The following is a 22,332-nucleotide window of genomic DNA, read 5'->3' as shown; positions in this document are numbered from 1 at the left end:
CCCATATGTGCTACATGCCCTGCCCATCTGAAACGTCTGGATTTAATGTTCCTAATTATGTCAGGTGAAGAATAAATTTTTATTAAATAAATTAAGTAATTTTAGTCTCTCCACTAACTACGTGAATTGGTTTGAAAATTATTTAACCGCTAGACAGTCTTGTGTTCGACTAGGTAATTCTCTCTTGGTTTCAAATATATTAGTTTATGTGGAGTCCCTAAAGGATCTATATTGGGGCCCCTTCTATTTTTATTATCTATAAATTATGTAAGTAAAAGAATAAGTTCTAGTTGCCTTTTATTTGCGGATGACCTTAAAATCTTTTGTAAAATTAAGTTTGGCTGATGGTCAAATTCTTCAAAATGAAATGAAAATTAATAAATTCAAAAGTTTTGTTTTTTCCTTCTCACGTATAACTACTACCTTAAAATTTAATTGTACTCTTAATAACGTTATAATTACTAGGAAAGGTTGTATTAGAGATCTTGGTGTCTTACTCGACTCTAAACTGTATTTTCATGATCATGTTCAATATATTTATAACCATTCAATAAGAATTCCTGGTTTAATTAGGTCTATAACTTATTCTTTTTCTACTCCTATGTGTCTATTAATTTTATACTATACATTGGTTAGGCCCAAGCTAGAATATGCATCTGTTGTCTGGAATTCCATTACTTCCATTGACTCGGTTAAATTGGAAAATATTCAAAGAAAATTTGTTTCCTTGTGTTCTTTTAGATTTTTACCTGATTCTTGTTGTAATAGTTGTGAGATTAACTTCAAATTTTTTAATTGTTGCAGTCTAATTGCCGGACGTCACGATTTTGAGTATTTATTTTTTGGTAAGGTCATTAAGGGCGATATTGATTGTCAATCCTTCTTACGCAATATGTCTTCGAATTCTGACGAAAGGATTAAGATTTCAAAAAATGTTCTACACTAGAAGCTCTATAATCTCTATCTCCGATCTGCAGATGTATAAAATATGCCAATTTGCATGGATTAAATTTGCATCCATTCAATGTTTAGTATTTACTTCATTTAGTTGTATGTCTTTTTATTATTAATATTTCTAATTTGTCTTCTTCAGAATTTATTTTATTACATTTTTCAATATTCATTTATACTATTTATGTATAATTAATGTTACTATTGTTTTTATTGAATTATTTTTATGTACGAGTATTTTAAAGTCATCTAATATTCCGTCCACTGATTGTAATTGTCTTTATGTGTAATAATTATTTTCTGCACTTTTGTTATTATTTTTTGTCATCAGTTTTGTCATATTGTAATTATGCTTTCTGCTGAACTGTTATTGGTCTCTAGCTGTTGTACAGCGAAATAAATGGTTGTAAATAAATAAATAAAATAAATAAGTTATTATTACTATAATACGGTTTTTTTTTTTCAAAGAAACGCATAATGGCAATTAAAAATGAATTACGGGATTTTGGGCAAAAGTTCAGACACATAAGACCCTATGTTTAGAAAGGCATATTTTTATCGAAATAATATATTTTTAGATTATTTTTGTGCTAGTTGTAATGTCATCGAAAACATTTTTAAATGGAACCCTGTTGCTTTCTTAATATCATGTGAAGAGTCCACGGAAAGAACATACTAAGTCACTTTTTGTTGATTTTTGTCTTTAGTCCTATCTGCTAGTTCATAAAGTGAACTATCTTTCTAGTAAATCAGAATAACAAAACACCTGCCTTATAACATGGTAAATTAAAGTAAATGAGATGTAAATTTATAACGTATTATGAGTGTATTATAGTTAAAAAATGCTCCCCCGAAATACAGTATTTAATAAGAGTGATTTAGCATGTTCTTTCTGTAGACACTTCCACACAAAAGAGCATATTTCTATATGATATTTTTCATTTCTTTTCTGCAGAAGCACTATTGTTGTGCTTACTGTGGTAATAACTTTATTTTTGATGCATTTTGTTAGTTGTGTTATGAAAGCAGTTATATTGATGAAATCAGCATAAAACAAGATGTTCTTAAGAGGAAATCAGATAATCGAGATTCTGATGATAGAAATTGGTGACAGAATATGTACATTCTCAACCAGAGTTAGGCCTACGAATGCATATTTCGTTAGGAAACCCATCCAAATCGTCTACTTATTTCTCAGTCAATTATAAGTAGAATAGAAACGAAATTCTGAGAATATGGACGCGTTAGATAGGCTACATAGAAAATCATTTTCTGTTAACAATTATGCTTCCCAACATAAAGTTTAAAGCCTAAAATGTTGTACACTCGTGCAGGCTAATTTTGATAAAGAACTAAGAAATATCGATATTGTGTTGTTTCATGTTATTACAGAGGGAATACATTCTTCAGAATATCTTTGTAAGAAGTTACGATTGATTTTTATGGCATTTCTTTTATAATTTACATATATAAGTAGCCTATACCAGTTTACGTAACATGTAAACGAAGAACGCAATATACTTATGAACTTTGAAAACCTAGCGTGCTTTACGGCGTTTACATAATGACAAAACAACGCCGTTCTTGTAAAATAAAATTGTTGAATGAATTTGTGTCTACCATTAGAAATTTAGATACAGTTATGTTTAGCAGAGTGGGTAGGTCTACAGGGTATACTTCAAACTCCGCATAAGAATTTTCTATTCTCAATTGTTTATTATGCAACTATGAAGTCATTATTAATGGCAGTAACAATCAGAATTGAAATTATTATTGAAATGCCACTTTATTTCCGAAGTTATATTTTGGTACATGGATTTGGTATGTAAATACAGCACAATAGAAACTTGTTCTAAGAAAATTTGCTAGCAGTTGTTGAATTTTGTGGCATTGCTTTTCTCAGCGAGTGTTAAATTTTGTAGGACCGTCTTTGCTGGCGGTTGTTGAATTTTGTGGCACGGTAATTTGCTAGCAGTAATTGAACTTTGTAACACCTTTCTTACTAGCGGTTGTTGGTTTTGTTAGCGATTTTGTTGAGTTCTGTTGAAATTTGTTTTACTATCTTTGGAAGGGGTTGAGTTTTGTTGTATCATGTTCTCAAGCGATTATTAAGTTTGTTGCACCATCTTAAGTAGCGGTTGTTGAATTTGTGGTAGAATTTTTGCTAGCGGTTGTTTTCCTACTAGCTGAGTCTTTGCTACCAGTTGTTGATATTGTTTGTACCATTATATGTAAGCGATTAGTTAGTGGTACAATTTTTGCTATTGGTTGCTGAAATTTGTGTTACCACATTTGGTAGCGGTTTCTTCCGTGTTGGTTGAGCTTTGTAGCAGCATCTTTGATACCAATTTTTGACTTTCTGTACAGTATTTGTAAAGAGATTGGTTTGTGGTAAAATGTTTGTCTGACGGTTGTTGAGTTTTGTGGAGCCATCTTCGCTACAGTTGAGTTTTTTGAATCAGCCTTATTTGGCATGAACCTGCACTGAATATTCTGAGTGGCGAAGAAGCTTGTAGAGGAAATATATACTGTTGCTTTTAAAGCCGCAGATGAAGAATACATGCAGACGTCACGGGTGTTACCCACACGTGATACTGCGCTTTTCTTTTCTCTTTCTAAACATATTTTCTGCACTTGAATCAGGAAATGATTCTTGGCACAGGTGCAAAATGACTTAGAGGCGTGTGTGACTAGGTTACGTCAAGGGGAGCACACAGGGTTGGGGATGAAACCGCCACCATCATTACTATAAAGTGTTGAACTGTCTCTCTGTCTCCCTCGACCCCCGGCCAACACTACAGTCGCAATCATCCCCTCTGATAAATCTCCTCGTGTAATGAGATACTCTTTGTCTTCCTGTCCCCTCTACCCCTCAGCCCACCACTCTTCTCTTTCTTGCAGCTTTAAATTTTCCGAGTTTTTAAATCAATTTCTACTAACCGGGGAAGTCATAGATTTCTTTCAGGAATGAGAAATCACAGCATCAGCACCCTTCCCCTCCCCTTCTCCATCCGACGTTTTCCTACTTAAGAGTTTCCAGTAACACCGTATTCTCGAATTAAATTTTCGTCCGTTGTTTATCAGCCAGTAAAGGCCGATTGTGTGGTTTCCCGCGGAAGGGCCGAGGGTGTTCATTACCTCATTAATTTAGGCAATAAAACAAAAAATCGCCTTACTCTTACAGAACTCGCTATCGTCGAAAGAATTTAAATTAACGGCACCCATCCGGGGTTTAAAACACGGTGTACTACAACTTCGGGGCAGATGAAGAGGGGTGAACCGTGACTATTTTTCTTACGAATCGCGGTCTCACAATAAATTGCTTTCTTCTCAGTTCCTTAGTTTATGTGTAGACGAACTTGGATCACCGATTTTCATTATACTGTTTCGGGTGGAAGTTAATGATATATTATATAGTCCGCATCTTCTTACTCAGCGATGAATTCAGGGGGTGGCCCGAGGGGATGTCCCCCTCCCTGATTCCAGGATTCCCCCCCCCCGAGACTTAAGATATTTCTAAACTAAAAAAAATATAATTAACAAAATATTGTATGTTTGATATGACTTTTCTGTAATCAAAATAAATTCTGTTATGTACATTTTCAGGTAGTTGTTTCCTTGATTTTTTTAGGGGTTTTAGGAAAGCCAGTTGGTGACAATTCACATAGCTGAGTCTGCCGGCCGATCTTGATTTTCTGAAATTTAAAACCTTTGAATTTTGTGTCTTTATTATTACAGCTAAGAACCCAGGTGTTTTTATTGACGTAGTTTTCTTTGTTTTGTTTAGCAAATACAATAATCTTTATTTATTAAAGTAATTATACCATATACAATGAATATAAATATTTCAGTGTGTGATGCCAAAAAAGAAGATATTGTTTACTTTTCTTAAAAAAAAAAGTATTGAGGAGTCAATGGAAAATGCACCCGTTGAATATAATGAAGATGGGCTAATTTTCAATTGGCTGTAAGTGAAAGTAAAATCTATGAACCGGTAAGTCCATCTGTGTTACCTTCATTTATTGGTGTTAGTGGTGAATGAATTAATATAATGGTTGAACGTGAAATCAAATATAAAAAAAAGATGAGAAACTAAATATAAGTTCTATTTCGAATGTACTCGGAGTGGTACATTTTGTAAATTGTGTGAAATGCATTGAAAAAAGGACTTCGAAGTTCTTAAAAATTGGTGGGGTATTCATGTAGCTTTTTTCTCTCTCTGTGAGGCCGGTAGGGGAACATCCCTGTGCACCTCGACCTTAAGTATGTTGTGCGCCCCTGGGATGAGTTGCAAGTCCACCGACCGCACCCACGCCGAACCGACCTAACCGCTAACAACCTGACGACCAGTTCCGCCATCCTTCCAAGTCCGTATACCATTCCACCCTCAAACGGTCTGAGGTGTAAACCACTCCTCCCGTCTCCTCAACGGTCTGAGTGTAGATTCCCTCTCCCGTCGGGAGGGGAGTGGATACTCCCTCTTCCTTCGGGAGGGGAGTGGATTCCGCTGCTGGGTCACCAGTTACCACGCTTGATATATTCATGGAGACCGGCCGAGAGTGTCAGTAGCTTCGGAGGGCCGCCGCAGGCGCGATCTGAAAACCAAGGAAGACAGTCGGAATGATGAGGAAAGGATGATGAGGGAGGAAAGGAAGTGGCGAGAATGAGTGGGGTTCCATACGCCTGGTAAAGTTAACTGATATTCATCATTAGGAGTGAGGGGAAAACCCAGGCTACTTGTCCCAAGCGGAGAATCGAACTCCGGTTCGCTGGATTCGGGAGCGAAGACGTTACCACGAGACCACAGCGGTGTACTTTCATATAGTTACACTTCAGAAACTTTAGAAAAGTTTCTGGAAGACGCAACATTTTAAAATCCATGCTTATATTAACATTTAGTAGCATAGGCGTATAAAATAAATAGGAAACGAATGAAAGTTGAATTTCTGTAATTGATCCCATTTTGCTATCCTTTTGCATCATAGGCGGCCTCTGTTGCTCTGAGGTAAGATCTGAATTATTGTTTCTTTTACTACCAGTTCCACCTTCCCCCGATATAAGTCTATAAATCTTCCCTTAAAGGTGAAACGTAACTATTTTCACCACATTACTCCATAATGCTATAGGCCTAGCGATTTTCTAGTTCTCAGGTTGAATTTTTATCGACAGTAATTTTTAGGGGTGGCAGTGACACGTGAGTATGAGAAGACATTTGTGACGTATGTCCTTTCCAATAAGCGATCCGATGTGCTTGGCAATTGTAGTGCGTCTACTGTTTCATACGTAATTAATATTTCAGTAGACTTACTAGTTTTCCACGTAATAAATAACCATCAAAATTAGATATGGGATTCTGCTATTTTGATAATTCTTGCTCGATCTTGACATATTTCATAAATATCATCAGCAAACGCCCAACTCAGCTTATCAGATGATGTCACTGTTCGTTTCTATAGAATGTCATCAGTACTTAGGAAATGAATAAACAGTACTTTTGTTATCTCTTTACTGCCTAGGTTTGTGTTTGCATTGGCTCTGACGTAAGCATAGTTGGTTACAGTTCACATAATATCTAGGTTAGTCAGTTACGTTACTAATTCATTGTCACATACTTTATAGAAGAAATGTTAGATATTTATTGATTAGTATGCAAGATGCGTTAATAATCCTGTAGAAATTAGTATTCAAATTTACACACTAAAATCGACTATTGGTTTCAATTGATATTAGGGTAAAGTTGCCTAATTCCGTGATACTCCTAATTCGGTGATAGGTTTTTTTCACTGAGTGTCGCGGGGTTGGGTATCTTGCTAGGAAGTTCACCGATGTCTCAAAAGTAGGCGAAAGATGCAATCTTTCGAGCAAGATGTCTGGCGCAATGGTTGAGCGGCAAAGCTTTGACTGATATTCAATTTTAGAAAAGTATCACGGGATTAGGGATATCACGGAAATAGACAACTTTACCCAACTATTACGTTAAATAGTTACATCTGAACGTATAAACGGCATATTGATGCGGTTAATTTTATCCAGTACTTCGTAGTGGCTATGCATAACGGAGCCATAAAGTTGGCGAACCTTCTAGAAGTGCTGGACTGTAGCTTCTTGAGGAACAACTTTAGAAAGCTTGGCGATTAGATCTCAGTTCACTGTGGGAAAACTCAAAATCTTGTAGAGTACTCCTGTTTTATTTTCATTGTCTGTGTGCTTCGAATTATTTTAGTTACGATATAGTATACAGACTTTTTGGCTTCTACCGTAGTCTAGTATATACAGTCACGAAGCTTGAGTTGTGAGGGTGCTAGGAACAAAAGACTGTGCCGGTACTATTTCGCATTGCCTGTAATGAGGCGATATTAGCGATCCTAGTGGTCAGCAACTATCTATGGATGCATATTTACTACGTATTGAGCTTCGTGACTGTATGTACCAGACTGTGCTTCTACCGCCTCATTTCCATCACTCTTTCTCGCTCTGACTGGAGATAAATTTATATTAACGCATTTCAGTGCTTCTTCTTTTGTCAATAATTATTGCATTGATTACATTTTGTATGATAAAAGTCACTATTATCCACAGCTGTGGAGTAATGGTTAGCATGTCTGACCTTGAAGCGAGCGGGACCCGGTTAAAATCCTTGTTGGGATATGTTATTTGGTTGAATTTATCCCGAAGTTTTCCCTCTCAACCATTTGAAGCAGAATTGCTGGGGGTAACTTAATTAATTTCAACGTCATATATAATCTTCATTGGTTTTAGATCGACCTGGAGATCTAGCAGAAGTGGAGTCGTGATTCACCTACAGACGTCATCTGTCTGGAAGAGCTGCACAGATCCTAGGGAGGCGTAAAGCCGCGTTTCCACTTTTGCAACTGCGCAGGAATAATGAGAAGCAAACAACAGTTGCCAGTTAAAACCAGTGTTGCCAACTCGATTCTTAAAAATTCGCTGTGAAGCCGTGCAGAAACCGCTAAATTGCTATATTGTCAATGTAAAATTATATTATTTTGCTGCTGTGAGTGCTAAAAATACCCGCTAAATCCCTATATCAGCAATAAAAAATTCCATAAATTTTACCCGCTAAACTAACGCCGAAAACGCTAGATCTAGTGGTAAAACCGCTGAATAGGCAACACTGGTTAAAACATCGTTTCCACTTTTGCAACAGCGCAGGAATAACGAGAGACAAACTAAAGTTGCCAGTTGGGCAGATATGCGCAATGCTGGAGGCAGGAATAAAATGTGTGCGCACAAGCCTTGGGCAAGTATGCACGAGTCTCCCGCTCTGGGATCGGGAGACTTGGCAACTATAGGTCTCGCAAGCAGGGATTACCGACGGTAGGAATGCGAACGAAACAATATGATAAGGAAGAGCGGGCGACAGGAAAGGTCACGAGATATCTTGAATGATATTCAAGAGTACAGTCGGAAGAGAAACGACATAGATAGACTCAGTCTTACGTTATAATAGTTACATTACGGTTTTATTTTCAGTTCTACGTGTCTTGTTGCAAGTGCATGTATTTTATTATATGTAGTGCTGGAGTATTCCCCTCGCAGAGTATCATTATTTTATTCGTAAACATATGTTGCGTGTTTAATTCGTTTCGCATTCTTCTCTTGCTCGCTCTTTATTTTCACAGGCTTATCCCCATCTGTTCATCTTCTCGGCAGGGGCAGTACTTCCATCGGCCCGCACCTCTCGCTCCCTCGGCGTGCCTGAAACTTTTAGACCCACCTCAGAAAAGAGAAAAAAAAGTTCACTATTCAAGACCCTTTGGGCTTTCGCGGACTGAGGAACGGGAGGATAGAGCGAAAGTTTGCTTCTAATAGTTAGCACAGATTATAGTTATACTTCACAAAAAATTAACACTTGGATTGGTTTTCGATGGCAGGACTCGGAAGAGATCCTCGCACTTAAGCTTGCTTTGGCCCATTGTAAGCCCTATATATTATGTGGTGATTGTCCAATTCCAACAGGTGGCTGGGTGTCATTCTTGAATGTCACGCTTACAGGTGAGACATCCTGCCTCAGCCTTGACAGAGCCACTTCCATCCTCTGACTAGCAGCTGATAAGTCCTAAGGTCCTGAACTCCAAACCCTTCCTATATCAGTATTGGAAACACGTTATGTTTTCATTGAAGTATAATACACATAAAAGATGTTTTCAATACCATATCTTTCTTGTGAGGATCTCTTCTGACTGAGGTTCTGGCTGATATGTATATCAATTTTCAGGAATTACAGCTCGATTCAGCGTTAATGGCCCCTGTTCTTGGTTGTTTGGCTAGTGAGTGAGCTGTGTGTTGCGTCATAAGAAAGAAATTTAATCACAAATGTTTATAGGAGGGGAAGAGGAAAGAGAAAGAACGAAAATAATATCTATGCTCGAAGCTGAGGACACTCATGTCAAGAAAATATGACATTGTTTAGTCAAAGACGTAGTGGTTAGTAACGGCACGAGCGGAAGAATATTGTGTTTCAAGACTGAGTGTACCGCGACATGATAAGAAGTGTTAGGTGTTATGACTTCGCGGCCTGACCTATGTGACCCAGCCCACCAGTAGTGATGAGTAACTCGCTCTTAGTCAATCTACTTACTTTTTGCAGGGGCCAAAATTCCTGAATCAAGCTTGTACATCTTACTTGACGATATGTGTCAGAGAAAGAACAATTGTTTGAATACATCTGAAGTCTGATTAGTGTAATATGTTACTAGAAAAGCAATGTATGCAATGGAGGGGGAAAGGAATTGGCCATCCTACCCAATTATCTCCTGGTTTAGTTGCCTAATGAGTGATGCATCATTGGTAGTATAATAATAATAATAATAATAATAATAATAATAATGATTTATTTTAGCTGGCAGAGTTAAGGCCGTAAGGCCTTCTCTTCCACTCAAAAAGCAAAAGGTATACATACATATGTATAAACTTACAAAGAATTGAACAACTTGATTTAGATAAGAGCTACATGTATACAAGAGTTATTTACGAATTAAACAAGAAAATACTATGAATTATTAATTAAACACTGAAATACAAACTATGTAGCGGAATTAAGCTAAAATACATAGAATGTTAATATATTTCAAATAATGCTAGCTAATAGAAAGAGATTATTATGAGACAGTTTTGAAAATACAGCACTATCAGGATGCATGTCTAAAGGAAGGAGTAACAATGTAGACAGTGATAGTTTAAGTCAGTATGATTGGAGTGAAATGCTAAGAAGGTTATCTTTTAAGCTGTTTTTAAAAGTGTTTATTGTCTTGCAGCCCCTAATACTTTGTGACAGGGAATTCCATTGTCGCGAGGTGGATACTGTAAAAGATTATGAATAACGAGATGTTCTATGAAGAGGTATACTTAACGCGCCACAGATAAGTGATCTGGTATTTACGTCGTGGTTAGAGTATAGGTAAGAGAAACGAGACGAAAGGTAATTTGGTGTTGAAGTGTGCAGAATTGGAAAGAGTAAAGACAAAGAGTGCAAAGTTCTACGTTCTTTAAGTCGGAGCCACGAAAGACTTGCGAAGGACGGCGATATGTGATCATATCGTCGGATGTTGCATACGTATCTGACGCACATATTCTGAACTCTCTGTAACTTGACGGACAGTTCAGAACTTAGGTCACTTAACAAAACGTCAGTAGTGGTGGTGGTGGTGGTGGTGGTGGTGGTGGTGGTGGTGGTGGTGGTGGTGGTGGTGGTGGTGGTGGTGGTGGTGGTAGTGGTAGTGGTAGTAGTGGTAGTGGTAGTAGTGGTAGTAGTAGTAGTGGTAGTAGTAGTAGTAGTAGTAGTAGTAGTAGTAGTAGGCAGCAGTAGTAGTAGTAGTAGTAGTAGTAGTAGTAGTAGTAGTTTTATTTTGTCTGACAGAGTTGAAGTCATAAGGCCTTCTTTTCCACCCAACCAGGTTTCACTCAACCCCTTACGAGGTTCAAACCCGTCGAAACACAGAATTTGTCAGAATTTTTAAGCGAGGACAGCAATAACACAGCCACCTCGTTTATACAGTGTTTGCAATATATCTCTGTTGTTAGGGTAAAGGGAAATAAGTGATAAAAGTGAGTTTGATATAAATGAAAATTAAACTTCGGACCCTTTTTGAAAATGATTTTCTACACAAATGAAACACGTCGAATTCTAGTACAACTTCAGCTAATATTGTGGTAAAAGGACAACTCTGACTCGGTCCTCACAAAGTCAGTAATTTTAAATAATGTTTATTTTATTTGTGGTTGAGATTGGGTTTGATTGGGTTACAAAGAGTGGCGAAGGAAATGAACCCATGTACACATACACAGCTCATGTGGGTGCATTATAGTAACTCTTTAATAGCTCGTCTGTGGGAACTTGGGGGTACAAGAAGTCTCAGCCTTTATTCCAATGTTCCAACAGTTCCCTAGAACAGCACGCATTTTGTAGTACTAGCTGGAGCTCTTCTTCAATGTGAGATTTGATATTAGTGGAGGTGGTGAATGAATGAAATGAGTGAATGAAAGAAATGAGTAAATGAATGAAATGAGTGAATAAATGAAATGAGGAAATGAATGGAATGAGTGAATGAATGAAATGAGAAAATGAATGGAATGAGTGAATGAATGAAATGAGCGGAATGAGTGAAATGCGTCTGAAGTGGATGACACGAACTGAAGCATGCATGGAAGTTAATAGGGCCAACTTAAAAACATTTTCTTTCAAGATTATATACTGCCTGATATTGTAGTAAGTTGTATGCACATTAATAGAATGTCTTAAATAGAAATGCTTATGGGGTTAATTTTCCACCATTTTTAGTGTAATTTAACGTGTAATAAAGGTTAATGTTGGTATAGAAGAAGTCTGACGGCCTTAACTCCACATACCGGAGTAAATGAATGAATGAATGAAAAAGTGAATTAATGGAATGAATTGAATGAATGAAATGAGTGAATTAATGGATAAATTGAATTAATTAAATGAGTGAATTAATGGAATGAATTTAATGAATTAAATGAGTGAATTAATGGAATGAATTGAATGAAATGAGAGAATTAATGGAATGAATTGAATGAAATGAGAGAATTAATGGAATGAATTGAATGAAATGAGAGAATTAATGGAATGAATTGAATGAAATGAGAGAATTAATGGAATGAATTGAATGAAATGAGTGAATTAATGAAATGAGTGAATGAATGATGTGAATTGAATTAATGAAATGAGTGAATGAATGAAATGAGTGAATGAATGATGTTAATTGAATGAATGAAATTAGTGAATGAATGATGTGAATTGAATGAATGAAATGAGTGAATGAATGATGTGAATTGAATGAATGAAATGAGTGAATGAATGATGTGAATTGAATGAACGAAATGATTGAATAAATGATGTGAATTGAATGAACGAAATGAGTGAATGAATGATGTGAATTGAATGAATGATGTGAATTGAATGAATGATGTGAATTGAATGGATGAAGTGAATTGAATGAATGAAGTGAGTTGAATGAATGAATGAATGAAGTGAATTGAACGAATGAAGTGAAGTGAATGAATGAAATGAATGAATGAAGTGAAGTGAATGAAATGAGTGAATGAATGATGCGAATTGAATGAATGATGTGAATTGAATGAATGGTGTGAATTGAATGAATAATGTGAAGTGAATGAATGGTGTGAATTGAATGAATAATGTGAAGTGAATGAATAATGTGAAGTGAATGAATGAAGTGAGTAAATGAATGATGTCAATTAAATTAATGATGTGAATTGAATGAATGAATGAATGAATGTCATCAGTGAATAAATTAATGAAATGAGTGAACGAGTGATTAAGTCAATAAATTATAAATCAGGCCTGGCCATTTATATTTTTCGCTGTTAAAGTATGTCTTTATATCAAATTGCAGTTTCTAGAAGTAATATTTCCTGTATGAATGTGTATACGCGATTTTACTTCGTACTGCTTTATTTATATTTGTTTATATTCGCGGTCAGCAGCTCCCTTTGAATACAAAGCCTGAGAGCTCATTTTCATCTCGAGTTCAGCTGATCTGTTGTCAGATGAAACGTAACTCACAAATATTTAAACCAAACTTATTAATTAATTATTGACCATAGAACAAATTCACTGGTGATTATTTTGATGTATTCTATCGCCTCCTTAAATATGCACAATTATACGGTATTACTCCCATCCTGTAGACAGCTACGCTAGTCCTATTACCACAGTCAAGTGTATGTATGTATGTATGTATGTATGTATGTATGTATGTATGTATGTATGTATGTATGTATGTATGTATGTATGTATGTGTGTATGTATTAACACTACAATTGGGTATACACCCGGTGGCAGTGATATATAATATACAATAATTACAATTACATGAAATAAAATAAAATAAACCTAAATGAAATAAAATAAATTAAATTAAACGTAAATCTATAAATAGTAGATGCAATAAACCTAGGATTATAATTAAAAACTATTCTATAATAACGCCTACGATAAGCAAAAGTAAATCTAACTTAAAAGTACTTCTATTTCACCCAACTATCACCAATTTAAATAATTACAATAAAGTCACGAAGGTCAATATGTAATAAATATGCATCCATAGATAGTTGCTAAACACTAGGATCGCTACTATCGCCTCATTACAGACAATGCGAAATAGTACCTGCACAGTCTATTGTTCCTAGCACCCTCAAAACACAAGCTTCGTGTGACTGTATATGCTATTACTATGGCACGTGCCAGCTATGCCGCAATTTCTTTTCATCTCAGTTTTCTTGAATATTAGCGACGCAATAATGCCAATACATTCGCCTCATCGTCTCAAAATAGTGCCTGTAATTTGAAATAGATGTCAAACAATTTGTCGTGCCTCACATACAGTGCCCGCCATGGATGTTTGTGTATTTAATTCCCTTCCCAATTCGTCCTTGGCGGCCGATAACATGAGAACGTGTGACAGCTCACTCGCTCACCGTCTATATTAACGATCCGGGTTCTTGCACGTCTGGCCTTGATGTTTAAAGAATCCGTTCGCTGGCTTTGTGTTCCCCTCCGGAAGCATTTTTCACCGAACTCTGAAAGGAACCGAGTACAATGAAATAAAGGATGCGTCACAACAGGAGAGCAGTCAGTCACAATTGTCTTGTTGTGCTCCTTTTATCCACTGAGACACCGGAGCCTATCCTCTTAGCGGGAACGATTTATCTGCAGGCAGAGAGCAGCGCATGTTTCAGCTCTCGTCTTCCCGCGCGTCACAGATTCCTCGCGTAGAGGACCTCAACGTGCGTGGGAAGCGGTACTCGCGTTACGACAAGGATTTCGGTAATGAATAATGAAATGATCACAGAAGTAGTGGCGATGCTCGTAACGAAAATTGATAATAAAGAATATTGATTACAGTTCAGCTCTGTGGTTTTAGTTTTATTTATTTATTTTCCCTGGCAGAATTAAGGCCATCAGTTCTTCTCTTCCAATCAACCAGGAACTAATCACATACAGAAAAATACATACCGGTATACAAGTATTAACTTAATAATAATAATAATAATAATAATAATAATAATAATAATAATAAAATAAAAATAAAAAAGAGAGATTGAATACATAGGCCTATACACAATCAGTATTAACTTAAAAAATAATAATAATAATAATAATAATAATAATAATAATAATAATAATAATAATAATAAATATAATAAAATAAAAAGAGATTGAATACATAATCACAAACAGGAAAATACATTCCATTATACAGGTATTATTTACTACTTACTTACTTACTTACTTACTGGCTTTTAAGGAACCCGGAGGTTCATTGCCGCCATCATATAAACCCGCCATTGGTCCCTATTCTGAGCAAGATTAATCAAGTCTCTATCATCATATCCCACCTCCCGCAAATCCATTTTAATATTATCTTCCCATCTACGTCTCGGCCTCCCCAAACGTCTTTTTCCCTCCGGCCTCCCAACTAACACTCTGTATGCATTTCTGGATTCGGCCATACGTGCTACATGCCCTGCCCAACGTCTGGATTTAATGTTCCTAATTATGTCAGGTGAAGAATACAATGCGTGCAGCTCTGCGTTGTGTAACTTTCTCCATTCGCCTGTAACTTCATCCCTCTTAGCCCCAAATAATAATAATAATAATAATAATAATAATAATAATAATAATAATAATAATGATGATAATAATAATAATAATGATGATAATTATAATTATAATAATAGTAATAATAATAATTATTATTATTATTATTATTATTATTATTATTATTATTATTATTATACCAAAAAACTAATTCTGTACATTTAAAATATTTCTAAAATCTTAATTTTAAACAACTGAGGACTAATACTACCCCTGATTTCCAGCGGCAGCGAATTCCATGAGCGGGCCATGGCTATTGAGAAAGAACTTGAGTACAGAGATGTCTGATGACGTGGTATTAATAGCAACACATTGTGTTGTGAACGTGTATTACGTAGTTTTGGTTGCGCTTTCAATTCAATCAGTCCGTAGTTCGTTTCCCGGCGTGGGCAATAGAAGAGACTTAAGTCTGGTCCACAATAAACCGGAAACGGAAAATACAACGAGAATGAGAACGGAAATATTGTTAAAATAAATGTATTTAAATGTGAGCATTCACAATGAACGAGAAGCTTGCCGAAGCCCGGGAACGGAAACGTGAAAGTTACGAAATGTAGGGTAAACATTGGTAATTTCATGATAATTTCATGAAAACTAATTTAAAATGTAAATGTGTAAATATATCCTTATTCCGATTTTTTCATCTAAAAGACGATAACTTACTGTACAAATCTGGAGACATAAAAGATTGGATACGTTCTTGAATATGTGCCAAAAACCACTTTTACAACTTAAGCTGAAAGGTTGGTTATTTCATGATAACCTTGGTAATTTCGTGATATTGCATTGGTAATTTCGTGAGAGGTAGAGGAATTGTGGAAAAATTCATTAAAGTCAAATGAAATTCTCATTTATTGCTACAAGACTTCAAACATAGTAATTCCGTCTAATATTCATAGCAAGAAAACATAGAAATACATATCAACACTTAATAAGAATGAAATCAAAGTAAAAATTGAAATTGAAAAGGGATCTTCTTTGCCCTGAAAGGGTGAACACTTTTATTACGGACTTTACTATAGCCGATATTACTAGGGTAACTCCAAAAGTAATGCATAACGTTTGTTTAAAAATTATATTTTTATCCTACAGCTTTGCTATTTTCACAGAATGTCGATGCATCCTTAAGGAACATAATGTCACTTTTCTACACAATCCCTGTCCCTTTCAACTGCCTTACGTAACCTAGGAACGAGAGCCTGTAGACCAGCATGGTAAAAGTCTGGATCAACACGTCTGAGCCACTCTTTAGGAGCGTACACAAGGGAGTCATCTTCTAACCTCGTTCCGCGAAGGGATCCTTCAGTTTACAAAAGAGATAGTAATCGCACGGTGCCAGTTCAGGACTGTAAGGCGGATGTTTCAGTGTTGTCTATCCGAATTTTCTGATCTGGTCTGTGGTCTTGTGACTGACATATGGCTGTGCGTTGTCGTGCAATAGCAGAACATCCTGCTTCTCCCGATGTCGTCGAACACGACTCAGTCAAACTTGAAGTTTCTTGAGAGTTGCAACATACCCGTCAGAATTAATGGTGGTTCCGTATGGCATGATGTCCACAAGCAAGAGTCCTGAATCGAAAAACACAGTAGCCATAACGTTTCCTGCCGAAGGTGTACTTTTGAATTTCTATTTCTTTGGTGAATTTGCATGATGTCACTCCATTGTCTGCCTCTGTCTCTGGTCCAAAATGGTGGAGCCATGTTCCATCTTCTGTCAATTTTCTTACAAGTCATCTAGCACTTATCATTGACACTTAGCATGATAAGAAATCAAACAGAAGCTACACTGAACCCATTGCGTCTCCGTTTTCTTTTTTGTTATCACATCTTGTCTCCAGATTTCTAAAATTCCTATTGTAATACATTTTTATACTATTTTAAAAATTGTAACACTTAATGCTCAAAAAAATTTCGCCTCAAACAGCTAAGATTTCTATCAGTAAAGCTAAGCCTATATGGCGACTACAGATGTATCTAAAATTCCAAAGACATTTCCTAAAATTACATGAAGATACAATAAATCTTTGTACCAAATATCATATGCTTACCTTTAGTAATAAGCCTGTAATGTAATTACAAACATCCACAAAATTTGTATGCCTGAGAAGTCGACGCAAACTTGCTCTCTCCAAACATAAAAGCTCACTGAAGCAACTACAATAGTCACACAAAGCTTAGCTGTATGTTTCTGGAAACTGGACAACATATGCAATCCCTTGGCGGAAATTTGGATCTCGTAACACCATTGGTTAGTTCACAAAAGAGCAAAGAAAAAGTATCACGAAATAACCACTGCCACGAAATTACCAATGTTTACCCTATAGGCATATCAGGAGCATTTCTTTGGAGATAAAGGTGTCAGGTACGTAGGAGTGACTCCCCTACTGTCATTAATGCCGATTGCCTGTAAAAGAGGGCTACTTAACCTTCCGCAACACTCTGGGCCGATGTTGCTTGTAATGGGGGAGGGAGAGGTTGACTTTGCCTATTAGAGTAAGTGGTAATGTTATAGTTGTATGTTTTAAATGTAAATATATTCAGGAAAATTCATATATCGTTAGATTAATTCTAAAACCTCGTAACTCGCTCGGACGTCGATTTCTACTATTTCCGCGTTTTTAAAGTACCGTTAACGTAGGTAACATTGGCCCATTAAGGATAACTTTGGCCTAATAGAAATTACATATTTGAATTGTTATATCTCTCACAAAATACCAGAGTCCGTGGATATACAGAGTAGCGTAATCACCGAGTCGGCCGCCATTGTTATTCCTTTTCAACACGCTAGGGATAGGAATATTTGAAGTAAAACTCAGATATTTTTAATTTGAAGGGCAAAAACGTCTAAAGGATCTTCTCACATTATAGAACATTATTATCAGTCAACATACTAATGTATAAAAACTTCATTTAATAATTATTACAGCATAAATACGCTTTTAAGTGTTGAATATACTCCTTCATAAACATCACAGTTATAAGTATGACAGCAGCATGAACTTAATAAATTACAAGTAACAAATGAAAACAACAATTTTGCAAATAAAATAACAATAAATCTAAACATTTCCAACTGCATTCCTCGTGCAAACTCTCCGGCTTCCGCATATAAGGGCACACTATACTGAAATTTCTCGAAGTTTATTAGTTTTAAGAGTTCACAACAGTGAAACCAATAACTACCATACTTACGAAGCTAGATTCACCAAATTTTGATCACTGGTATATCTGCTTATTAGTGACAAGTGTACAAAATTGCATCCGCCTATGATACGTGGTTCGCAGGGTATTAATTATTTTATTAAAATATTGAACCGCTTTATATAAAAAGTCGCACTACACTTGACATTATTCTTTAGTGATTTTCACTTACATGGCTCCTTACATACATGGAATCAAAGCTTACTATAAGTTTTTGCTGTAAAATTAATTAGTAAATTGCTAGAATTTTTTAGTAAATAAAAAAAATTAATAGTCATAAAAGTTCCTAGTAATTTACCCATTCGCTGTACAGAAAATTCCAATAGTAATGTTTGTTCCAATATATATAAAGAATCTTATAAGTGAATATCAATGAAAAATAATGTAAATTGTGACGCAAGGGACTTTTTGCATTAAGCAATACACTATATAATTAAGTTATTAATAAAGTGCAAACCACTTATCATAGAGAGAGACGAAAGTTTATACATGTGTTATTATCAACCAGATATACTAGTGATAAACATTTTGTGAGTTTAGCTTTAAAAGTATGGAAGTTAGTAATTTCATTATAATGTCCCCAAGGATACACTGATGTGAGATTTTGTCATTTTTGGTAAAAAAAAAATCGCTTCTTTGATTTTATCTTTAAAAATTCATTTATGATCTAAAGATGCCCTCTGCCAATTTTCATGACCATACGACCGGTCTATCAGCTGTTTAGGGTCACATTTTAAACGGCTGCGTGCTCTGACTGTTAATTTAAATTCTCCGTCCACGACCTCCACTCTGAATTCTGCGACCATTATGGAAATTACACTATATTTCATACATTATTTATTATATTAGATTTCCGATTGAGCCAGTGTAGCTTCTTGACTTCTCGAAATATTTCTTCATAGAATCCAACAGGTGTTAGACCTACTTCAAAGGCTGCTTTCCTTTAAAAGATATTCAGTTACAAAGGAGAGCACAACTCTTATCTAAAGGAAAATTCCACTTGTTGCTAGTAGCCATAACAACGTGTTTTCCATGCTTGGTTTTTGTTTGTGATACAAGAAATATTTGCAAGTTTCTAACAGTTTTATTGTTAGTGTTATAACAGTGTTTACAGTCCATAGTGATTTGTAAATAATATTTATCTATTATAGTGTTTTCATAAGATTACAAATTTTTTTTAGTAATCTTTATGTACTACTGTAGGTTAGGTGTGCACAGCGTGGTAGTGTGTATAAGGATAAGTTCTATATATAATACGCTAGTTCTATATGTTTCAAAATGCATAAGAAATAAAAAGGCAGAGACCTGGTTCATTATTATTATCCCAAACGTTCTCCTCTTTAATTTTCTGTAAATTTTGCATTGATAAAAATGCTACTTTTTCTACAGATTCTGTACTATGTGCATGATTTTTTGTAGAGGTTTTTGAATAATCTTAACAAAACTTACTGTCATTATTATACCTAACACTAATTTTTGTTGTTGTTGTTTAGTCAACTATCGAATACAGGTTTGAATCTCATAAGTACCACCAATAAGGCATCACTCATGAGACAACTAGGCCAGGAGATAATGAGGTAGGGTGGCCAGTTTCTTTCCCCCTCCAATACATACTTCCCCGATTAGCTACATATTCCACTAATGAGACTTGAGATGCTTGTCCTTCCTCTGACACATCGTCAAGTGAGATGTACTGCCTGATTATTATGTATATCAGTCAGAAGAGGTATTCTTTAATATTAATGTTTTTACGCTCGAGTTGAATTTTTTCTGTTTTTACACTTTTAGTGCATTAAATATTTTAAATTATTTTTTAGTAAAATAAAGAGGAAAATTGTATAGTAAGTTTCGTTTCTGAAGGTCTGACACGTATGTAGACAAACATTCTGGCCAAAATAATAGCAATTTTTGAAAACCTGAATTTACACAATTTAAAATTACAAATTAAAAGTACAAAATTTGATAGAACTACCTACAATAGTTTAGAAAATTGAAATTTCACATCAGTCTAACCTTAATTGGGTTTCTAGTTTCTGCGGTCTTTGTATTTTCCAATCGAGCCAAACAATACTATCTTGTCTCAAGAATGAATTCAGAACTTCACAAATATATTATGTCATTCTTGCAAATACCAAATAGGATTAAATTCAGAAACGCTTGATTTGAAAGGGAGAAGATGGTAAAAATTTGACACTGATCCTAATTGGTACTTGATTTTCATTTGTTTTATGTAGAAATATCATTGCTAAAACAACTTAAATTCTAGATTAGTTTTATAAAAATATTTTGGGACCCAAATTTTGAAAAAAAATAAATATCAAAATACAGTCATTCATTAATCTCACAATGTATGCTCGCTTAGGTAGCGGATCGTTCCTTTTTATGGGTATTTATAGTCACTTCTTTTCTTTTTCCTTATTTCTTTCACCTTATCACAAAGAAAACAAATGTGGGCTTTTTTTCAGGTCTCTGTGAACAGTTCTGAACACAGCAGCATTGCATTTTTTCGCACTTAAATTAGATTCTTTCCCTATACAACTGTATACTGCATAGCGCGCGCTGGACTAACAATGGCGGATTTGTCGGCATTTGCCGGCTCAAACGATTGCGGTACTCTGGATATCCACGGACTCTGCAAAATACTGGCAGGAGCTGCCATCTACACAGTACAGTTGAGGCTACTAAGATATACTACATTTTGTGGAGATATAATAATTAAAATATATATTCTTTGTTAGGCCAAAGTTACCTTTAATGGGCCAATGTTACCCCTCTTGACGGTATTTCCACAAAGAGAGAAGTTAAGTAGTTTCGTAATAGTCCAATATTAGCGCTAGAATTCTAAATTAAGCTTCACTGCTTTGTCAATAGATGGATCTGTGGATAGACTATACTTTCAAAAACGCGCAATAATTAAAATCGAATCCGAGCCAGTTACGATGTTTTGGAATTAAGGTAACGATATGTAACTTAGATGTAGGATACGTGCAAAAGAGCCCTCCTCAATTTGGAGAGGCCATTGCCCTATGTGGAGTTTTTAGACTATTACTGTTAAAAAATTGTGGTTCATTTAACGACGCTCGCAACTGCCGAGGTTACATCAGCGTCGCCGGTGTGCCGGAATTTTGTCCCTCAGGAGTTCTTTTACATGCCAGTAAATCTACTGACATGAGCCTGTCGCATTTAAGGACACTTAAATGCCATCGACCTGGGCCGGGATAGAACCCGTAACCTCGAGCAAAAAGGTCGGCGCTATATTGACTGCGCTACCCAGGCTGACACTATTACTATTATTACAGTCAGAGACCGGAACTTTGGCAAAATGCATTTTTAAATGTGTTAAATCTATATTCATTTTGAAATTACGTCTGTACGAATTATACCTTTGTGATTGAAACGTCACAGTTTTACGTTGCCCTTTTGTACCTTTTTGAATATAAATGCCTAATTTACAAAAATAAATGTTTTTTGCCTTTATTTGATTATTTATCTATTATTTATTAATTTATTATTAAAACTTTCCTACAGGTATATTGTAATTTATTTCTATAACCGCTACAATGAAAGTAACTTCACCGAATATATATTATTGTCTTTCAATCAGTTCATATTCTCTTTGCAACAATGAGTGCTGCCGTGCAGAAATGTATAACAGTAAGCGTTTTAATTATCGCTTGTGTTTATTTGATAAGGCAACAATGAGTGCGGGTCTAACGTTATTTTTAACGGTTATTTTTCTATTAGTTTTTATTGCTAGCTAAATATTTCATATCGCAACATATCAGTACAACCAAACACAAAAATGCACTTTCCAAGGCTACTGGGAAGAAGATTTCTTTGCTTCCAACAGTAATTGCAACATCGAGTCGAAAATTTCAATTTGTATTCGACTTGTGTAAAGCTTTTCTTGCTGCCGAAATCCTTTTGTGGAAAGTGCAAGGTTGTGGGTCTAGTGCAAGGTTTTTGTAATTGCCTTTTATTGCGTATTTTAGCTATTTATAATGTCCTTTTGTTTG

General features: G+C 35.5%; 1 protein-coding gene across 8 annotated transcripts in view; it reads left to right on the top strand.

Moving 5' to 3' along the window:
• The window catches only part of FoxP (forkhead box P), a 965,968-nt gene that overhangs the window by 305,354 nt on the left and 638,282 nt on the right, over positions 1-22,332 (top strand). The gene's annotated exons all lie outside the window — the stretch shown is intronic.

Source organism: Periplaneta americana, chromosome 10, assembly GCF_040183065.1.
Source record: "Periplaneta americana isolate PAMFEO1 chromosome 10, P.americana_PAMFEO1_priV1, whole genome shotgun sequence".
In the NCBI taxonomy this organism is placed as follows: domain Eukaryota; kingdom Metazoa; phylum Arthropoda; class Insecta; order Blattodea; family Blattidae; genus Periplaneta; species Periplaneta americana.
The sequence above is the reverse complement of the archived record's forward strand: the minus strand, read 5'-3'. Positions and strand labels throughout refer to the sequence as shown.